General features: G+C 41.4%; 1 long non-coding RNA gene across 10 annotated transcripts in view; it reads right to left on the bottom strand.

Moving 5' to 3' along the window:
* Positions 1-19,842, bottom strand: part of LOC142600614 (uncharacterized) — a 105,337-nt gene that overhangs the window by 61,712 nt on the left and 23,783 nt on the right. For all 10 annotated transcript variants that reach the window (XR_012834194.1, XR_012834193.1, XR_012834198.1 and 7 more), the window contains exon 2: positions 15,393-15,482. This is a non-coding gene — a long non-coding RNA (uncharacterized LOC142600614). The remainder of the gene's footprint in view (positions 1-15,392; positions 15,483-19,842) is intronic.

Below are 19,842 nucleotides of genomic sequence, written 5' to 3'. Positions count from 1 at the left end.
CTGGCAGTTTGCAGACTTTAAAGAATATCTTCTGAATTCTCAGCAAAAGAAGCCATTTGTTGCAGCCCTTGCCTGGTTTAAAGAACTGCTGACACCTCCTGGAAAACATTAAGAGTCATCTTATTAAAATATCCCGACAAATATCTTTTTGTGTCATGCTGGGCCTGCATCTTGTATCACTCTTCAATTAAATTATTAAAGGCTGACAGAACACAAACAATTCCAAAGCACTGAAAATAGCCTGCTGGGGGTTTGTCTGTTTACTTGGATGTTGGTTTTGGGAAAGATTTGTATCCTGTCTCCAGGGCGTATTCTGTGATTTGTACAAAATCCTGGGTTGAGGGTGCCCTTCAGGGAATCCACAGGAGGAGACGGTGCCATCAGAGACTGTTGGTGGGGCAAGCGGGATTTTATTGATTTCCCAAGGCCAAACAAGAAGCTCATGGCACGACCCCAGAGGTCCTTCTTGGTTTCCGGAATTTACTGTGAGCCTGGAAAGATGGCAAGAAAAATGGAAGGAATCTGTCCTGTGTTTGTCAGTGCTATAAACATCCCTAAAGGTACACACCATTTATTCAAAACTGTACGCCAGTGGGTTTATTTCCAGTCCCTTCAGTTCCTGCCTGCGGCGGTGGTAGCCCTTCTGGCAGCCTGGCTGCTTTTCTCATTGCCAGTCACGGAGGAAACAGAATTTGGACAAAATAAGAACCAGTGGCACATATTCACAAACAGGGTGATAACACTAATGCAAAGAAGGATTACAAGACTAGACTTTATTCACTACCATTAATGTAGAAAGTATTAGCTCCTTCCAGTCACAGCTGAAAAAATATCCATGTTCCATGTGAAAAAAAAATGCCAAATTTTAGGCCTTACTTCTGCTATGCTCTTCCTGTATATGCACATGCACGCATCCATACATCCCCTCCTGCATCCAGTTGTCACCATCACCAGTGTATTGGTCTGACCATGCAGGACGTACAGGAGGACTGAAACCTACTGCTGGACCCTGAAGGCTGCAACCCTGCAGTGGTGCAGTGCCAAGCAGGAGTGAGGAGAAAACTTCTTAAAAAAACATGCACATGTCATTGAAGAGAAAACCTCTTTCCTCCTCATATTCTCAAGATAATCATAGGGAACACAGTAAAATATAGGACTGCAGTGACCTACCTGGGTCATTCAGTGCAATACCCTCTAATTGTGGGCACTACTGAATAAATGTTTAGTGTCCAGTATTAGGAAAATGCCCACTCTACACCACTACATTCCAGTGGCCACAAAGAACTCCTTAACAATCTATAAAAAAATAAAGCTGTTATGTAAAAAGATCAAAACCCCCACCACCCTAGTATGTGCAATGGGAAGAGAGGAAGAAAGCTCATGGGTCCAGGCGGTAGCCCAGCTTGCTCCAGCAGCAGAGCACTGGTTTGGTGGAAACGCTCGGAGGAATAAGGCACATGTCACCTCTCTAAACCAGTGGTTACCAACATGATTTTGGGAGACATATCTTTCTGATGCCAGGTGAATGAGACACAGTGTGCAGACCGTCACCAGACTGCTTGAAATTCTTGGGAGTGTCAGCACTGCCCATGCAACACGTCACCTCACACATCACTTTTAGTTCTCCAGGACTCACTGGTGGAAACCCCTGCAGCCTGCATTAGTGAAATTAGAAAGATAGTGCAACAAATTCAGTCAACAAATGACAACCAAGTTTTCTATCAAGCCACAAAGGGAGCACCAGCCAACTGACTACCCAAAAGCTCTGTCACAGGTTTTAATTTCTCTCTCCCTGCAGTTTAAAATAATCTAGTTCCTTAACCCAACTAGCCTGCTCAGAAACAGACTTCAAATTGTGGAATCCACAGCAGGGGTACAAACAGGAGGAGGGAATGGATTTCCACCTCATCTGAAGAAAAAGATGTTGAGAGTGGGGGAGAGCAGGAAAAGCAGAGACTGAAGCAGGACAAAGAGGGAAAGAGTAAGGGTATGCTGGGGATGCAAAGGGCAGTTGACAAAAACGAAGTCGTAGAATTAGGTCACAGAGTATGGATCTACCTCCTGGATACTCCTGCTGTACTGCCAGTGCAGGGCATTTTTGAAGCAGTTTCACTGAGAGCCCAAAACATCACCTGCCCAGCTCCTGTCCTCGCCCCCCTCTGTAAGCTAGTTTTTGAGCTGTGTGGCTGCGTGCCAGCCAGCACAGGGTCCCACAGTCTGAATCGTGCCATGAGTTTTCTGTTGCTGTTTTTGTTTTTTTTTAAGAAGTGCCTGTGCTATCAGAGCATCATGTACAAGTTTGACCTATATAACAGACCAAGTAGGTCACCGAGTGCACATTGGACCATGACAAATTGATTTTGAACCATCACTTATCTGGCTCTGTTGCTGTCAAGGAGGATACATCAGTGTGATTAATAAATTATTTACCAAATAGATAAAAGCATGCTTCCCCCACCAGAGATTCTGGAGGGTTTATTGTTTTAAGCTGCTGCACTAATTGGACTGTACATTCACTTGCAGTTCCAAGAGAGATGAACATTAGAGGAACAATGCTCTTTACTGCACACGGTGTGACACAGCAGAGGCATCCCATGAATGCTACAACAAATGATGCTCAGTTTAGTGTTTTCCTGGCGCAGCTCCCAGCACCCCTTCCTCACACCGGTCTCCATCCAGAGCTGTCTTCAGTGCCGAGGGGAGAGCTGGCCTCATGGAGGCACTGAAACATTTTACCTCGAGCTGCACTAAGACGTGAGGGACAGCTTTGAGACTCCACTTGGTAGCCTTCTTCTCTTTACCTCAGCAATGATCCTAGATTACTTCCCCTGAGATCTAAACCATCATAGCAGAAAAAAAACCAAAAAACAACCTAACAGGCAGGAGAGAGAAAGGCATGGCAGAGCCTTTTCCCCAGCTGAGGAGCCTTTGCTCCATCCCCATCAAAAAATCTCAAAAACCACCCCAAACACACACCCCGACCCCTCAAAAAAAGGACAAAATAAAATAAATAAAATATATTCTGCAAACAGTCAGGAGGAAAAAAAAAAAAACAAACCAGGAATCCCTTCCACTCTCAAGGTATATATCATCTGGCTGTAGGGTGCCAGTTAGTAATACTGACTCCTGCGGGGTTATTTGTACCCTTGGGTAAAATAACAGATCTCCAAAGAGGCTTAAAGCAGATGAAGCTCTTAGCAACTTAATGATTTTTTTTGAGGAGGAGGAAGGAGGAAAGGCAGAAGAGAGGGAGAAAAAAAATGAAAAAAAAATAAGGAAACTACTTTTCTAATTGTAGCAGAAGTAGAATGTCTGTCCTTGCCAGAAACTATTTGAAGTATCCAAACCATCAGCTTTTTTTTTTTTTTCTTTCTGTCTTTTTTTTTTTTTTCCCCCTGCAGTGCCTTAAAAACCCCTACAAAGGAATCCTGACTGTGTCAGATTCTCACAGGAGAGATAGTCTGCCTGGATTTGGGGTCATTGAAGAAAAGTGCTTGAGAACCACAGTCCTAGATAAAGCTGTAAAATGTCCTGGCACTTGGATCTATTTATTAGCCTCTTTCCTGTGAGGTATCCACTAATCCTGATCACTAGAGGAAAAGGCTATATTATAATGATTCTTAATTAGATACAGATGCAACAGATTGTTTCATTATTTCCATGTGCTGCTGTCAGTGTTTTGTGCAGTGTTTTCAGTTTCATTAAGCTAGTATGCTAAATTCCTGCATGAGCTCTCTCTGTCATCTAACACAGCCCCCCTGCCCCCAGCAACACTTTTTGCCCAAGCATCTCCGCTTCTGATTTCTTTTATAAGCCTTATCTGTGGCATTCCTCTTCGCTGTTATTGTTTTATACTGGAGGACAATTGTTCACCTTCAGAACCAGAGTTTGTCCTCAGTGAAAAAAACTTTTAAGGATGGGAAACTGCAGTGTAATCTAAAATGCATTTTAATCACTGCAACTAATTATGAAGAGTGGTAAATCAGTAAGGGTCAGAGCTCTAGCACCTTACTCCAAATGACAAACAGTAGTGCAGCTGATTGTAATGGGATTGCTCCTGTGAGTAGCTGCCCATTACTTTCACTGAGAGATTCATAGTCTCTTTGAAAAACTATCTGAAAGATCATTAATAAAAGAATAATTAACAAGGAAACTGAAGCCATTATTTCAAGAATTTCTGCAAACAATGGAAAAACTTCATTTATGGTGGAGACAATGAATCAGGACAGTGAAAATCTGGGTAGCTCTGTATTGCTGATTGATACCAACAACCATAATCTCATTTTGGGGGCAGGTGGGGTAGGAGGAAAAAGAGATCTGTTTATGAAGACATGGACTAAATTGATTGTTAAATCAGAGGAGAAAACAAACATTAACACAAGGAATTAGCTTTTATAAGTATTAAGTGCTTTGATCCTCAGGAATTTTGAAAGGGACCAGATTTTCTCAACCCTCATTGTTTTTGTGAAATAACACCTGAGATTTTTCCATTGAAATAAATGAAATGTTTCTGAGAAGCTTGTATTAATTAAACTGTCATTGAACCTAAGGTATGTGACTGTCAAAACCCAGCCTGACTCAGCAGTTCCTCTGGGAGGCTCCTCAGAAGATAGGGGGGTAGTTCCTAGGCAAAGGACTGAGTGAAGTGCCCCAGGCAAGCAATTCAGGGCTTCCCAGACTGCTGGGCTCCATCCAGTGCTACCAGCGTGGAGCAGGATGTCCAGTGGCTGTGGTTTATCAGCTTCTGGACAATGCTGTGAGAATGCAATTGCTCTGTGTGTGCCTGAAGTCCTTCCACCAGTGGACAGATGGGGTGTTTCTGCTCTGCACTTGGGGCTGTTGCATTACACTGAGCAGAACCAGACCACTGCTGCCGGCATTCACTCGTGTAGACCTGACTGTGATTTCTATCTTTCAGCCTGCCTGTATTATCTCTTTACAAGCATGAATGTACCAAAATCTGGGAAGACAGACATGAGAAGGCCTGCTTTCCACATGCTAGTTCTTATACTCTTCCTGAAGGTTCATAGTTAGAGGTGGGATGGATGGACCATGTGATAGCTGGGCCACTCCTAATGTTGGAACACCCTACCTGTTTAAGGAAACAAAAGGCGCAGGTTTGATTTGTTCAGCAGGCTCCATGCAAGCTGTCAGGAAGACAACTTAAACAAGGTTGTGAGGATGTCTGTTCAAGATGTACTTGAAATTCACCACCCCTTGCAAAACAAAAATCAGTAGAGGTTCCCTTTGACTTCCTGACTAAACCTCCTCAGGGCTCAGCATTTTTGATGGTTACTTTAAAGAGTGAACCAGATAGAAAATTATGTATGAAGACCCAGTCACTTTTTTGGCATTTCCCACACTTACTTATTTTTCTCACCAGTGTTACTCTGCCTCCTACATTTTACCAGATCATTTCTTGCTGGAAAAGTGGGAAAGGAAAGTAGTTCTCCATCAGCAGAGAAAATTCCAAAGTGTGCGATTCCTTCAGCCCTGAGGCTTTGCTACAAACACGTATGGAGATCTGAAACACATATTGCTGCCACCGACTGCCACTTCTGCACGGCATGACCCAGACTTGTGTTCACACATTTAAAATAATGAGATTGCATAATGTATGTGATCTTGCAACCTTACTGGTTAACAAAACACCTGAGACACCTGATCTGGAGCCCTGAATCTGTCTGATATGCCAGAGTCTATTAGTACCCCTGGAGGCTGCGTGAAATACAGCCCATATTCTCCCAAAATTTCTGCACAATGTTATCTTCAGGCATACAGGACAGAATGAAAGCATAAGGTAATGCAAAGGTAAATTCACATTTTATTCTATAAAAAACTTCAGTCCATACATATGGAAAACATCTGGACAGGCTTCACATGTAAATCACTCAAAATATTTGTCTATTAGAAGATACTATGTGGATACCATGTACAAGTGCTTGGCTATAGAGGAAAGAAGAAACCCATTATTATGGTATGAAATTATGTTAATGATTTCTGTTACTTATTTTTTAACATGATGACTCAAGTTTAAAAAACCCACAAGACAAATGGCATTTGCAACATTTGCAAAGAAACACCTATTTCTAAAAAAAATCCAGGAAAACTGTAATTAGGAAATGGCATCTTGTAAAAAAAGGAAGACAGTGTGCTTGATGTTAAATCATGTCAGTTAAAAATGCCAAGCATATTGGTTGTTGTAGCGAAATGGGCTTTTGTCTCTTAAAGACATGATCTATAATTAAGAGTTTTTGTGGTAGATGATGTTACTATGTGGAGTTCCCATGAATCCCAGTGCTGTTTTCCCTAAAGCTACCGCACCAAGACAAAGGCATGGAAAAAGTGAGCAGCAAGGGGAAAAAGAAACAAAACAAAAAGTGCCATTAGGTCTCTTCTTTTGGTTATTATGTTTGAGCAGGGAGTTTACCTTTCTTCTTTTTTTAATCTTGATTTTTTTTTTGTCTTTCATTAAAATGCAATGTCCTCTAGTTGATAGTATTTGGGCATCTTTCCCAAGTCTGCCTGACAACATCAATGGTTAGCTGTTGAGCTGCAGTGACCCCGTAAGCAAGCTGTCCTCTGGTATTCTGGCTGCACCTACCATTACTCAAGCGGTGGGAGCCAAACAAATACGACATTTGGATCTTTCCTACTTGTTCTGCAAAGCCCGGTGTACGGACACACTGTATAAGGAATCGACAATTCCCTGCGATTACACAGCGGGACACGAGCACTGGCAGCAGAGCTGAGAACTTAACTCTGGGGTATACGGGGCTGACAAATGCAGAGACATATTGATCCTCGGCAGTCTGTCTCATCAGCAAAGTAGTAATGGTCTGCATATTAACACACCAGCCTATGAGGTTACAAAAGACAAGAAAGGACGCTGGAGCTTAGTGCCTAGAGGATGAGCATGCTGGGCTAGCTCCACACGTAGTGTGGAAGGTTAACCAGCCACCATTGCTTGGCTCAGAGGCCAACCTTGCCAATGTTTGTTTAAGCAGAGGGATTAAAAATGACCACTTTTGCTGAAATGTTTGTGCCAGGCTGGAAAGCATCAGAGCGAGCAAGTAAATTGCAAACAAGCAAGAGCTGGCAAATTAAGCAAAAGGAAAGTGACTTCCACGGATGTTGGACAAAAGTACTGGTTAAAAAGTACTGATTACAAAACTACTATTGCTCAATGAATGCACATGTCTTCAGCTGACAACAAGGAGAGAATCGGCTCTCGCTTGGTTCCTAGACACGCAGGTGACAGATGATAATTCTCTGCCTTCTAAGTACAAGCTGGAGATATCATTGTAATCAGCAGTCCAGTGCCAGTCCAGTGCCAGGGAAGTGCTTCAGTAACACTGAGGAATGATGCTGCAGTGTTTGCTGATTTTGAGTGATTAATACTGCAGAGCGGCTCTTGCACTCATCCTCCCTGTATAGAATCTGTGTAGGTCTGGAAGCTGTGCAAGAATCAGGCTGCACAATCAAAACTTCAGAGAAGAGAAGTTCAATTACTTCATCAGTGTATACAGCTGTCTATTACCTGTAAAAAGAGGAGTGTAAAAACCCTCAATGGGACATCGTGATATTCAGGTTTCTATCAAAAATCATGGGCGGGCTTGAAACAAGGCATTGTGGAAGACTGTGGGTTTTGACAGATTATTGCTAGATATATGTGAACACTGAAGTACATTTTAGCAGTACTATTGCAAACAATTAATATTTGAAAATAGAAACACTGTAATACTGATATTAAATGATTAATTTTGTCATATGTATATGTCATTATAATACTATTAAGAAAAATATGATGGTTAATGATCAAATAACACTACAGAATTATTTTAATTTTTTATTATCAGTATCTTTTTTAATATCACTGGGTAGGTACTGTTAACACTTTCCATTACAATTTCAGGATACATATTCATTATGTCAAAATTTCTCATGGAACAGAAATTCTGTTTCCCAGGAAACCCCAGTGTCTTTTTCTGTTTTGTTTTTGGGTTTTTTGGGGTTGGTTTTGTTTTTTTTTTTTTTGGGGGGGGGGTGTTTGGTTTTTTTGTTGTTTGTTTTTTGGTTTGGTTTTTTTTTACTTTTTCTATTTGCTTTTATTTATGATTTTTCTGGAGAATTGTAGGCAGATTCTCATGTAGGTTGTCTGGACTCCAGGGTAAAGAAGCCTTCAGGCTATTTGCAGGGTGTCTGAAAATATGGTTTACATTTGTTAGAGAGATATTTTTTCTTTCACAAAAAAAATAAAATAAAATAGGGATTTGAAAATTAGGAAAAACTGAAAAAAAGCTCTCTTGTAGCTCCCAGTAATCCTGGCTGATGGTTAAGGCTTAGTCACCACACTCACACAAACACAACCTCTCTATCTGCCTCAACAGCCAAGTACACCTGGGATCTGAATTAACTGCTAAGTACTTTGTGAGCACATTCTGCACTGGATGATGAAGACAAAAGAAGATTAATTAAATGATTTTATTATAATTTTAGTATCATAGTGCATCATTGATATTCTTGCACTTTTGAATACCAGGGATAATGGAAAAAAACCTAAAAATATTTTAAAATTACTATATTTAGGCCTACTGAATACCATTTAACCTCATCATACTCCTTACAGTCTCTGCTGTCTTCTGGACTGGTGAAACTCAAGGGCTGCACTTTACATGTCATCAGGAAGGGAAAAGCTCTTGTAACAAGTGGGGAGGGATGAGAGGGAGCAGCTTGATCCCGAGCCATTGCTCGGGTTTGCAGATCTCTGCAGAATGAGTAGGGGAGATGAACACGGTCAGCAAGGTTTAGGGTAAGGCTCATTTCAGGTTGGGAAAGGTACCACTGCATCAGTACAGGTACCAGCGCATCAGTACAGTATGCAGTGTCGATCTGCCCACACAGGATCTAAGAATATCTTCCTGATCCAAAGCCCTTGAGGACTCAATTCAGTCCATTTTGGTAGAGGTTGTTTACAGAACCCAGTGAGAAATGTCCTCTAGCTCCTACGTGTTGGTCTCATACATTGATTTCAATGGTAACATCTTGATATAACGAGTTCAAAATCTGCCCTTGTGGGATAAAGCAGATTTTCAAATTGCATTTCTATTATGGGCTTTAAGCATAGTCTTGACGTTTTCTCTATGCATTCTTGTGTCTGAATGAAATATTTTCATTTATTTTTATAGAAGCAAGGAACACTGCAGAGTCAGTTGGATCAATTACCACATTATAGCCAATAATATTGATTCTACTGTATTCAGTAAGGTAATATCCAGCACTGAAAATATTAATGTTCAACACTTAGCAGATTATTAGACATATTGATAGTAACAAAAAATAATTAATAATTTAAAGTTCAATTGTATTGCCAATGAAGTAGGTTAGTTGCACATTCTTAGATGAAACCAAGTCTCAGACAACATCTTATTTCACAGCTTTAGCAAAGGACACATTGGAATAATCATAAAACATATACTCCTTCTTGCTTACTCAAAGTCTGAAGAGCAGTTATAGCTCACTTGTAATTCAAAATTATCTTTTAAATCTTCCTTTTTTTTTTTTTTTATGAAAAAGAAATTGTTCCCCAGGAGTAAGAGCAGAAGCCCATAGAATCATAGAATTGTTTGAGTTGGAAGGGAAATTAAAAGTCATCTAGTCCAATGCCATTGCAAAGAGCAGGGATGTCTTCAACTAGATCAGGTTCCTCAGAGCTCCATCCAACCCGGCTTTGAACACTTCCAGGGACTGGGCATCTACCACCTCTCTGGGCAACCTGTTCCAGTGCCTCACCACCCTCATTGTAAAAAATTTCTTCCTTATGTCAAATTTAAATCTATCCTCTTTTAGTTTAAAACCATTACCCCTTGTCCTATCACCACAGACCCTGCTAAAAAGTTTGTCCCCATCTTTCTCATAAGCCCACTTTAGGTACTGGAAGGCTGCAATAAGGTCTTCCCAGAGCCTTCTCTTCTCCAGGCTGAACAACCCCAACTCCCTCAGCCTGTCCTCATAGGAGAGGTGCTCCAGCCCTCTGATCAGCTTCATGGCCTCCTCTGGACTCACTCCAACAGCTCCATGTCTCTCCTGTACTGGGGGCCCCAGAGCTGGACGCAGTACTGCAGGTGGAGTCTCATGAGAGTGGAATAGAGGGGGAGGATCACCTCCCTTGACCCGGTGGTCATGCTGGTTTTGATGCCACCCAGGACATGGTTGGCTTTCTGGGCTGTGAGTGCACATTGCTGGGTCATGCCCAGCTTTTCATCCACCACCCCTGTTATAAATGGCATTTACGGTGCAGAGCAGCTCTTTGAACCTCAATCATTCCTTCCACACCTCATGTCAGGGTGGGTCTTTCCTTGGGGATGGCAGGGTCTGTCCCCAAGAGCTTTTTATATCCCTTGGTAAAATCTCTGTATTATTTTGCTTTTACATGAAGCACAGACACTGTGCGTGGTGACACCAAGCCCAGCAGCACAGGACACTGGAGCAGGAGAAGTACACCCGAATAGGCAGTGCACTGACCCTGCGCAGGAGCCACCCGTGGGGCTGAACCCAGATTTACAGGGACAGGCAATGAGGTCTGAGATCAAAAAGGGGCACACAGGATAAAGTCAGATCTTTTACAAGTAAATGGGCATTTTTTCCTTTCCAGATGTCTAACAACAAAATATTATAATTTTGTGTCTAATTCTTGAAGGTGAATAACCTGTGCTGTTCTTGTTTTGTACAATATTGTTCTTTAAGGCTGCTGCATGCCCATACACGTCAAATACATACATATTGAATTGTATGTATTTGCACACACATACACACAAAGTTTACAACAAAATTTTCCATCTGTATCTCCAACAGCTAAGAAGCATTAAACCTGTCATTGATTCAGGTGACAACCCTAAACAGCAGGTTACAGGCTTGACTGAAACTAAATGATTTATTTTCCTCTATGTCCTCATTTTTAATTATCTGTACAACAGTGCCCTCACCTCAAAAAAACCTCAAAGCCAAACCAAATATAGAAACATCAGGAATTTTTTTGCAAAATGCAAGAGGTTTATACCATTTTTCATTCCTCTTCGAGCCCTATCTGTAACTTACCCTTTGGCTTTGCAGAGGTTTAAATTGGCCATTTGAGAGCTAACAGGCAGTAGGCAGTTCTCCCCCTGAAAAAGCTGCGTGCAACTGCAGACTTATTTAAATGTGAATGTGTAGCTGGTCTCCTGCATGCAAAATAAAGCAGGTGCTAAAATATTAAACTCTACCACTGTCCACTATTCATTGCATCCAACTGGTGCTGTCAGATGCAAGCTGCTTGACTAACCAGGGCCTGTGATTTAGTGTGACATCTCAACTCTAATTACTCCCTCCTCCTGATTCATTTTCTCAGCCTCCGATTTTCAAATTCAGATAACCTGGATTCAAGGCATTGCCGGTTTGGTTTTGTGCAAGACAGCTAGAAACGCACTTGCCTCTGAACGCAGAAGATAGTGAATCACCTCGCGGCCCCTGAAATGATTTGCTACAAAGCTAAGTCTTTCGAGGGACAATTTAACCTGCTCTTGGGTGTCTTTGTGGTGTCTGGGCAGATTCGTCAAGTCTCATGTACTAAGCAGGGGTGTCATGCAGCTGGCTCCTACCCGAACTGTCTGCACAGGCCCCTGTCACCCACTTAGCCTCTCTGCTGCTCTGCCCCATCTGCCGGGCACAGATATGCCTTTTTCTGGCATGAAGGATCACAGAAGTGACGGCACTGGCATTATTCCCCCGTGCAACGCGGCGTTCAGATTTGTGACAGGGGATGGATCAGGTCACACGGCAGGGCAGCCCCAGACTTCCCCACTGCACATCTGGACTATGAGCAAACCACAGATAACAAATTGCAGAGAAAATAATCAGAAATGTTTTGAATAAATGTATTCTGCTGCAGGGTTAACCTGCCCTTGTACCTTACGTTTCACCAAGAATAGTCCCCGATGTCCTATGAATCAATGGCACAGGCAATAAGGAACAACAGCATCTTTAAAGCCCTCTGCAAGCTGCTATTTTCTCTAGCAATATGTTTTTCTGTGTTGAAGAAAGTAAACATTTTCTTGACCTTACTAAATTATTATGGTCTTTTCTTTTGAAATTTGCTAGTGAAATCAGAAATAACAGAAACTTTCTTTTTGGAAAGAAGGAGGGGAATAAACCCTCTACTTTCTTTTATTTCCTGTTTATTTTTCAGAGGAGAAAGTCAAAACTTGAAAGTGTTTCCCATCACAATGAAAACAAGATTTTCCAGACTATTTAGAAATGTTCTACCTTTTTTTTTTTTTTTTTTTAATAGCCTACACATACTTTAGAGGGTTAAAATACAAATTCTAAGGGTATTCAGGGTTGATTTTGGCCAGATGATAACTTGTATTAATTACATTTTCCACACATTTTTAGGTTAGGTTGGTGTCAATGTTAGCTAATGTGCAGGAAGAGAACACCTTTATCCTAGGGAAATGCATCTCTCAGACTGTTAAAGCTGCCAGTTATTAAACAGTGAGGTACGGGACCTAGAGAGTGTTTCCCCAAAGTCCACATTTCAGGTTACGTGACAGGAGCATGCCCCACGTCAGGTAATGTAACACGAGGCAGGTGGCGTGCCACTGCTGTGTGGGTTGATCATATGAAATACTTTTCTTTCTATCTGTGAGTTGTCAGTTCACTGCAAATGCCTCCTGATACCAAAATATCTCATTTAACTTTCACAGTCCTCGTCCCAGGAACTACTGCCCAATGAAGCACCGAGCACCTGCCTCCTACTTTCTGTGTAAACCGACCTGACTTCCTTCCTGCTAGAAACATTTTTCGGTGCATGCAGGAAAGTTCTCACCAAATACTAAAAAAAGCCATGAAGATGCAATGGCAAAATCCGATATTAAAAATTTTAGCTGTAGAGTGCGACAATCAGGCTTGCCCTTCTGCAGCTCCCGAGCAGCTCTGGATGCCCTCCGCTCACTCTTTCTTCAGATAGAAGTGGGTCTTCTTTGTAAGACATATAAATTATTATTTTGTTCAGCTGTCACCACTGCCACATGCACTGGGCTTACAAAGGAGTATGTGCAAGATGGAGAATTTCTTAGAGAACAGTGAATCCCTTCTGGTTTCAACAACAATTCCTATAAACAGGGAAATTAAAAGCGTCTGAAGTAAAGCTGGACAAATCTGGTCTGTACCATTCATCACTCATGATGGACACCTAAGCCTTCACAGCTCTCTTCTATGAAAATTTTCTTTGGTAATCCATGATCTCGATCCACGGATGGGTGATTTGCACTCAATCTGCAAATTAATTGTCTCTAATAATAGTCCCAGAGTAGAAACACAGAATAACATGTCAGCATTTCCCCAAAGCCAAGACTGCAGATTTCCAGTATTATTTCCTCTCCTATGTGGGACAACTCACAGGATGTTCTTTCTCCTTTTGTGTTCTTTTTTTTTCATTCTTTATTTCCATATTGTCTTTCCCTGTCAGCTCACTGGTCTTATTTCCCATTGCAAAACACTGATTTTACAAACAAGTATTGCCAGTAACTTCAGTTTTAACGGGTCAATGGTTTCATTTGGGCTAAATAAAAAGAAAATAAAGATAATTCCTCTGCATTGAATTTATTTCTTATCATTATTTATTAAGTTCAATTTGCTACTTTTGAGGATTCAGTCAAGATAAGGGCCCTTTTCTGCTGTGCATTTTACAAATATACAACAATATATTGTTCCTACTCCAGACTACTTATTGTCCAGACAGACAAAGGACAAGGCAAAAGCGAATAACATACAAGGAAGTCAAAAAGAAAGAAAGAAAAAAAATGCCATCAGTTGTAGTTCTGGCTATTTATATTGTTTAGGAACAGGATTGCATTTTTGATACCAGATCGGAATGTACAAGCTTCTCTCTTGGTGTTTAGCCCTATTAAGGCAAGTAAGAGAGACATCTATATCCATTTTCTGCTACATATTTATTTTGTGCAATGGCTTGTGAAAGAAAATGCTGACTGTTTTTTCTAGCTCTGAAGAAGAGCGTAGAGGAGACAAGAGAGATTGAAATGTAATGCTGCTGTTGAATTTACCAATGCCTTTAGATCTCAAACTATAGCGCTATTTTAAACCTTGGGCAGTGAGTGAGGGCTAGGCAGCTTTATACAGCCTTCTCCCCGGTGTCGGTCCCGGGATCCAGTTTCCGGACGCCTCTGATGTGCACTCGCCAGCCACCGGTCCCATGGGAGGAGTGGGGCCGTGGCTGTTTGCAGCAGCTGAGGTGCCACGGGCTTGGCATGGGGCGTGGGGTAGTGCCTGGCTCCTAAACCCCCAGAGCAAGAGAAAACCTCTTCCTCAGACAAGGCAGAGGTCTCCCAGATGGCTCTGCCACTCTGTTGTGAATCATACGAGAGCTCACAAGATGCTTTGCACTTCCATTTCTGACTGGAAATACTGGAGGAGAAAGACACCTTTTCCTTTTCTTGCTCCAAAGTCTGTCTATAATATACATCAGGGAAGTGTTCTGGTGTATGAAACCAGCACCGACCTAAGATCAAATCTAAAATTAAAAAATTGGTGGTGTGTTCATTGTAACCTGCCTAGTCTTTTTCACTGTGTGCCAGCCTGTATGTATATAAGCTTGATTAAAGACCATAATGCAAATAATTTAAAAATTTATATTTCTTCCTTTTTCAACGCTGTCATACAATATAATTATATGATTTCTGGAGGGTACTTAAAAATGAATTATAGGGTGTTTTCTTCACATTCTTGGTCACAAGTGAACTACCAAGCTTAGTATTGCCTTTGTAAATACCATTCCAAATAATCATGAAACATCCTATAATTCAATTATAAATAACCTCTGAGAACCATAAAATGATATTTTCTAGGCTGGTGACACAAACAGATGTATTCACCACCCTGACTGTAAAATGAAACCTAAAACAAACCCAGCATTTCGCTTGCTTTCGATCTGTAATGTGCTGCTGTGCATGAAAAATACAATGGAGCCTATACAGCCTGTAACGCTCTCCTTGGAATTAGTTCTTCTCAGAAAAACAAAGTTAAAATCAAACCAAACCAAAACAAACAGTATGTTTCCCATTAAAATATAAATAATAAAGACCTTTACTCAGCAGTGTTTGAGATATAAATACACAGGACGAATTAACAACCATTGCAGGAAAAGATGGATTTTTCTGACATTTATTACAAAAAATCATGATGTGACATTTTTAAGGAGGGTGTTTTACTGTTGCTAGTGTACTAACTTCTGAGGCATCCCCATTCTGATGCTTGGTGCAAGAATCCCTCCTTGCACTACCAACTGGTAAAACAGGGTGTTAGAGTAAATGAAAATTGGATAAATCAATGAGGCAAACCTAACTTGGAGAGAAGGACTGTTCTTCACCCAGTGACCAAAAGCTCGATAAATCTGTGCTTAGCACAAACATCTTCTGTCAAATTTTGTCCTAAAAGGCAATATAAGAAATCATAGACAGTGGAGTAAGCAGACATTTATTAAAATACAAAGGCACTGTTGTTGCTGTTGTTGAGCTCAATGTTTGGGGTGCTCAGATGAAAAAAGACATGCAGTATTTAGATCACACAGGAGGACAACAGGGATAAAATTTTATACTGTAAAGCAAAGCTTAAAAAGGAGCCCATAAGTAGCACCCAGGGTTGCAGTAGGTTAATGGTGGTGAGAGAAATTAAACTACATTTTGGCAGTCCCCCCATTACATGGTGTGGCACACACACAATACTAACTCACAAGCTCTGCCCCTTGCAGCGTCACCTCCACCGTGGCCAAAGGCTCCTACAACCTGATCTTGATCTTGTGAGCATCTACTAGGAGACAGCTCATGACTGTGAGCCCCACAAGGATGGGTGACCATGCAGGGGTCAGGGACGAAGCCATCTGACGCTACTTGTGTCATCAGCGAAGAACAGAGCTGTACACATTTTGATAAGATGTGCAAAAAGATGAGTTGATTAAGCATAGGATAGCATGTGGGGATAGATGAGTTTGGTTCCTAAAAAGCCTGAGTGAAGCCTCACAAATGTGTCATCTTGGGTGTCACTGTGGCACCCAACACCCCTCTCTGTTTTTTTAGCTCTATTGCCAAGTGGGAGGAATAAAATTGGTGATCTTCTCCTTGCATCTTTGATAAATAAGTGCTACTGTTTTCCTGAAAGCACCTGTTTCCTTCCTACATCTCTTCTTGGGAGTTTTTTTTAAAGATTTTTTTGCCTGAGAAGCAGCTGAATTCCAAATCCCAGGTCACCCCCCCCCATCTGTTTGCAGAAAACAAGGTGGTTAATTTGGGGAATGCTAAAAAAGAGTTCTAAAAAGCCTCTTTCACATTGATGCTCCCCAACACTGGAAGGCAAGGCATATGGGGGAGCAGCAGTTGGCAAAAAATTTTATCTGTGGTATGAGAAACTGGATAACAGTGCTCTTGCGAGGACACATGATAAACGTTAAAGGCAGATTCCATGATTGCCTTTTCCCTCTTGGGCTATTATTACCTACATATTCTGCAGCAGGTGCTGACTACCGGTAATGTGTGTTTAGCTATTTTAATATTCACTTTTGGAACAGGGTGGCAGAGACTCCCTGTTTTGTGGTTTGTAGCTCTGTAGGTGTCTGTAAGTTTGCAGCTTTCCATCTGCAAGCAAAGTCATGCTCACTTCTGGGCACAGGAAGATACAGATAAGTTGAAGGGAGCATGGAGAAAAAGAACAAAAGTTATTGTGAGGCTGGAAGGGGTGATATATAGAAGAGATAAGTATGCACAGCTTGACTAAACAATGACTAATTGCTAGGGCATAATAACAATTCTGAAAGGAGTCTCAATTGATTTATCTGAAGAATGCTCAAGGCTTCTTTTAAGATGCTTTACCATTAGATTTATTTATCTGCCTTGGTTAAGGGTACAATTGAAGACTTCTGTCCTCATTCAATGGTTGGAATTAGGGGAAACTAAGCACACACAGAACCATAAGCGTCACAGGGCCAGTGGCTCTTAAAATATTCTTGTGTGAATAGTCCTGTGTGTCACCAGAGGAAGCTAATGGGTGTCCTAGAGTCTCAGATGGTGAAAAACAAAGACATTAAATGATAATGGTTACAGGAGTCTTAACAGTGAATTAGCCTAATCCAATACACAGAACAACGTGGCCTGTGAATTGCTGTATACCAAGGACCACCAGCCAGGAATTCTGGGGAAGGTGGCTAGCATAAAATGTGGAATGAAACTTGTTAAATGTGGAGAGAAAGGATATGGTATTCCTTCCAAAAAGTTAAAAATATTAGTTCATATTATTCAGATGGTATAAAATGTCATAGCTGCGTTGACTTCAGCGGCACTGTGTTGATTTGCATTAACTGAAATTCTGTCCCTAAATTCTTTAAGAAAACCCAGAATGAAACTATAATGAATTTATTTTTGGAAGGACACCATCTGGTGTTTTATTGCTAGCTGACAAGAAGTAGGAAAGGATAGTCTGACTGCTGGTTGCAAGAGCACTGCAGGATTTGCTTTTAACAGGGGCTAGTGAGGATGTGGTTAACCAAATATCTCTTTTTAACAGGTCCCCTCACAATCATCTACAAGCTGGAAATGAGCTCAAACCAAATCCAGTGACCTGGATATCATAAACTGTCTCTCTTTAAAAGTGGTGTAAACTAGGAATAATGGCACAATTCTGTCACGCTTCAGAAGCAAATTAACCCCCTGTCTAGATCTCTATTGTGCCTAACCAATCATCTCCATTTAATGGCTTCAATATTTCTGTTGATTATAAAGCTGGCTCTGAATATAAGCTAAGCCACTTTTCAGGATTCATAACCCAGTGTAAAACTGAGGAACTTGAATCCTTGCCTGGATGTTGATTTCATTGCATTCTCTGATTCCCTTCATTTTTTCCATGACTCTTCTTCTACACTATAAATATTTTTTTCTACACTATAAATAATATATTTACACTATAAATATAAAAGTGCATAATTCTCTCATATCCCTCATACCACTTTACACAACAAGCAAGGTAAAGGTAGGTTTTCTGCAATTGCTGTTGATTAATTTTGGTTGAAAAACATTTAAAATGTGATTTTATTTTTTTAAATATTGTAACTGTGTCAGCTGCACCTCCTTTCGATTCCTGTTAAATGATAATTTTAGCTGAACCTTTAGGTAGAGATGTCCCATAAAGGGGCAGCAGAACCTTTCTGAGAAAGATTAAACGATGGTGCTCCAGGAGGCAGTCAGTCTGCTCTTCACCTCAAGCAACAGCCAGCCACAAAGCAAGTGTCAAAACAGTGTCTGAGGAGATAAGCACGAGTGTGAGCTATTTAGTAAGGGAGAGCTAAGAAAACAAAACAATTGTTTTATTTGCCTATCTTTATCATGAAATACAGACATGACTGAGTGGTGGGACTACCACAAAAAGTGAGGGCACAACTTCTCTTATGGAAATGCGCATGTTAGATAAATAGAGGCTCAGCAAAAGAACCTTTATTTCAAGGTATTTGTATTAATTTGCATGATTAGTAAGCACCAGTTGTAGGATGTAGTAAGAATAAAAGCAACTCTGAGAGCTGATTTGAAGCCTCCTCATTTGCTTGTGAAGTACGGGTTTCCCTGATGAGGCAAGCGTTTTGCTGTTCTCCGCCACCAAGGGTTGGGTAGCTGGTGTTTCTGCTGCTGGAGCCCGTCTCCACTCATCCCAGGCTGCAGTTTGGTGCAAGAGCCCTCAGTGAGGGCTGGCGGCAGGGAGCAGCTCTCCTGAGGTTTGAGCTGTGACAGAGTGGCTATGTCACACTGGATTCACTGATCTCTGCGGCGCTGCTCTCAGCTGAGATTGGGGAGGGGGATGTGGGGGTCTGAGCTGGATTTGAAGGCATTTGCTCTTTGGATATCCCTGAAATTTACGGCTACCTCAGCTGACTCTACATGTCCTGCCATGACAAAGCAGATGCTCTTCTTTCCACTAGGCACTGGTCTCAGGTTGTTTGGAGTTAAATTCTGATCGGTTGCCAAAGAAATGCCAGACCATAGGAGTTATTACACGGTCAGGGGACTGTGCATAACTTCTGGTTTCTAAGGAACAGTACATAACGATAATCCCATAGCTTCAGCTTTAATACAGCTAATACTTTTATTACTTTTACTTCTATTAATGCTGCTTGAAAAATATAATGTTAATATATAACTGTAATTACAGTAGGTCTGTAATTATATATAAGGCCATAAATGTTTCCTCCTAGTCAGATTTGAGAATACAGAAAGCAACGTGCTTGCCCTTCCATATTAGTGTACTTAAAAGGAGATAGTCCTGACGGAAAGCAGCCACACAGAGACTGAAGTGAATAAGGTAGACAGAGCCTCACATATGCCTCCCAATGTCATATGGAAGCAAAATTCACAGCCAAGAAACAGAGGACACAAAGACCATCTTCATAAAGGCAGACACAGGTCCAAGCTCCTCTGTCCGTGTGAACACTGAAAAAGGAGCTCTGGACAAGCGCGTTGAGAGGCACGTCAGGTGGTGGCTTGTCAGGCAGCTAGGCTGAGATTAGAGCCTAACTAACTCCTTCACGTGGCTGCGGTCCCAGCTCATGAGCCCTGCTGAAACCAAGGTGTATCATCAGCTTGGGCACCACATAGGGCCAACAAACTGAAGTCAAACTGGAAAATGAGCCGGTAAGAACACATTGCTCTGTGTTAATAGATTAACTGGTTCCAGTTTCCACTGCTCTGCACTCCACTTTCTTCATTGCATTCATCCTCATTTAAATAGCAGGTCATTTAAATAATTAATGTGCAT

This window comes from Balearica regulorum, chromosome 2 (genome assembly GCF_011004875.1).
Source record: "Balearica regulorum gibbericeps isolate bBalReg1 chromosome 2, bBalReg1.pri, whole genome shotgun sequence".
NCBI lineage: Eukaryota > Metazoa > Chordata > Aves > Gruiformes > Gruidae > Balearica > Balearica regulorum.
This window is presented reverse-complemented; position numbering and strand designations above follow the sequence as displayed.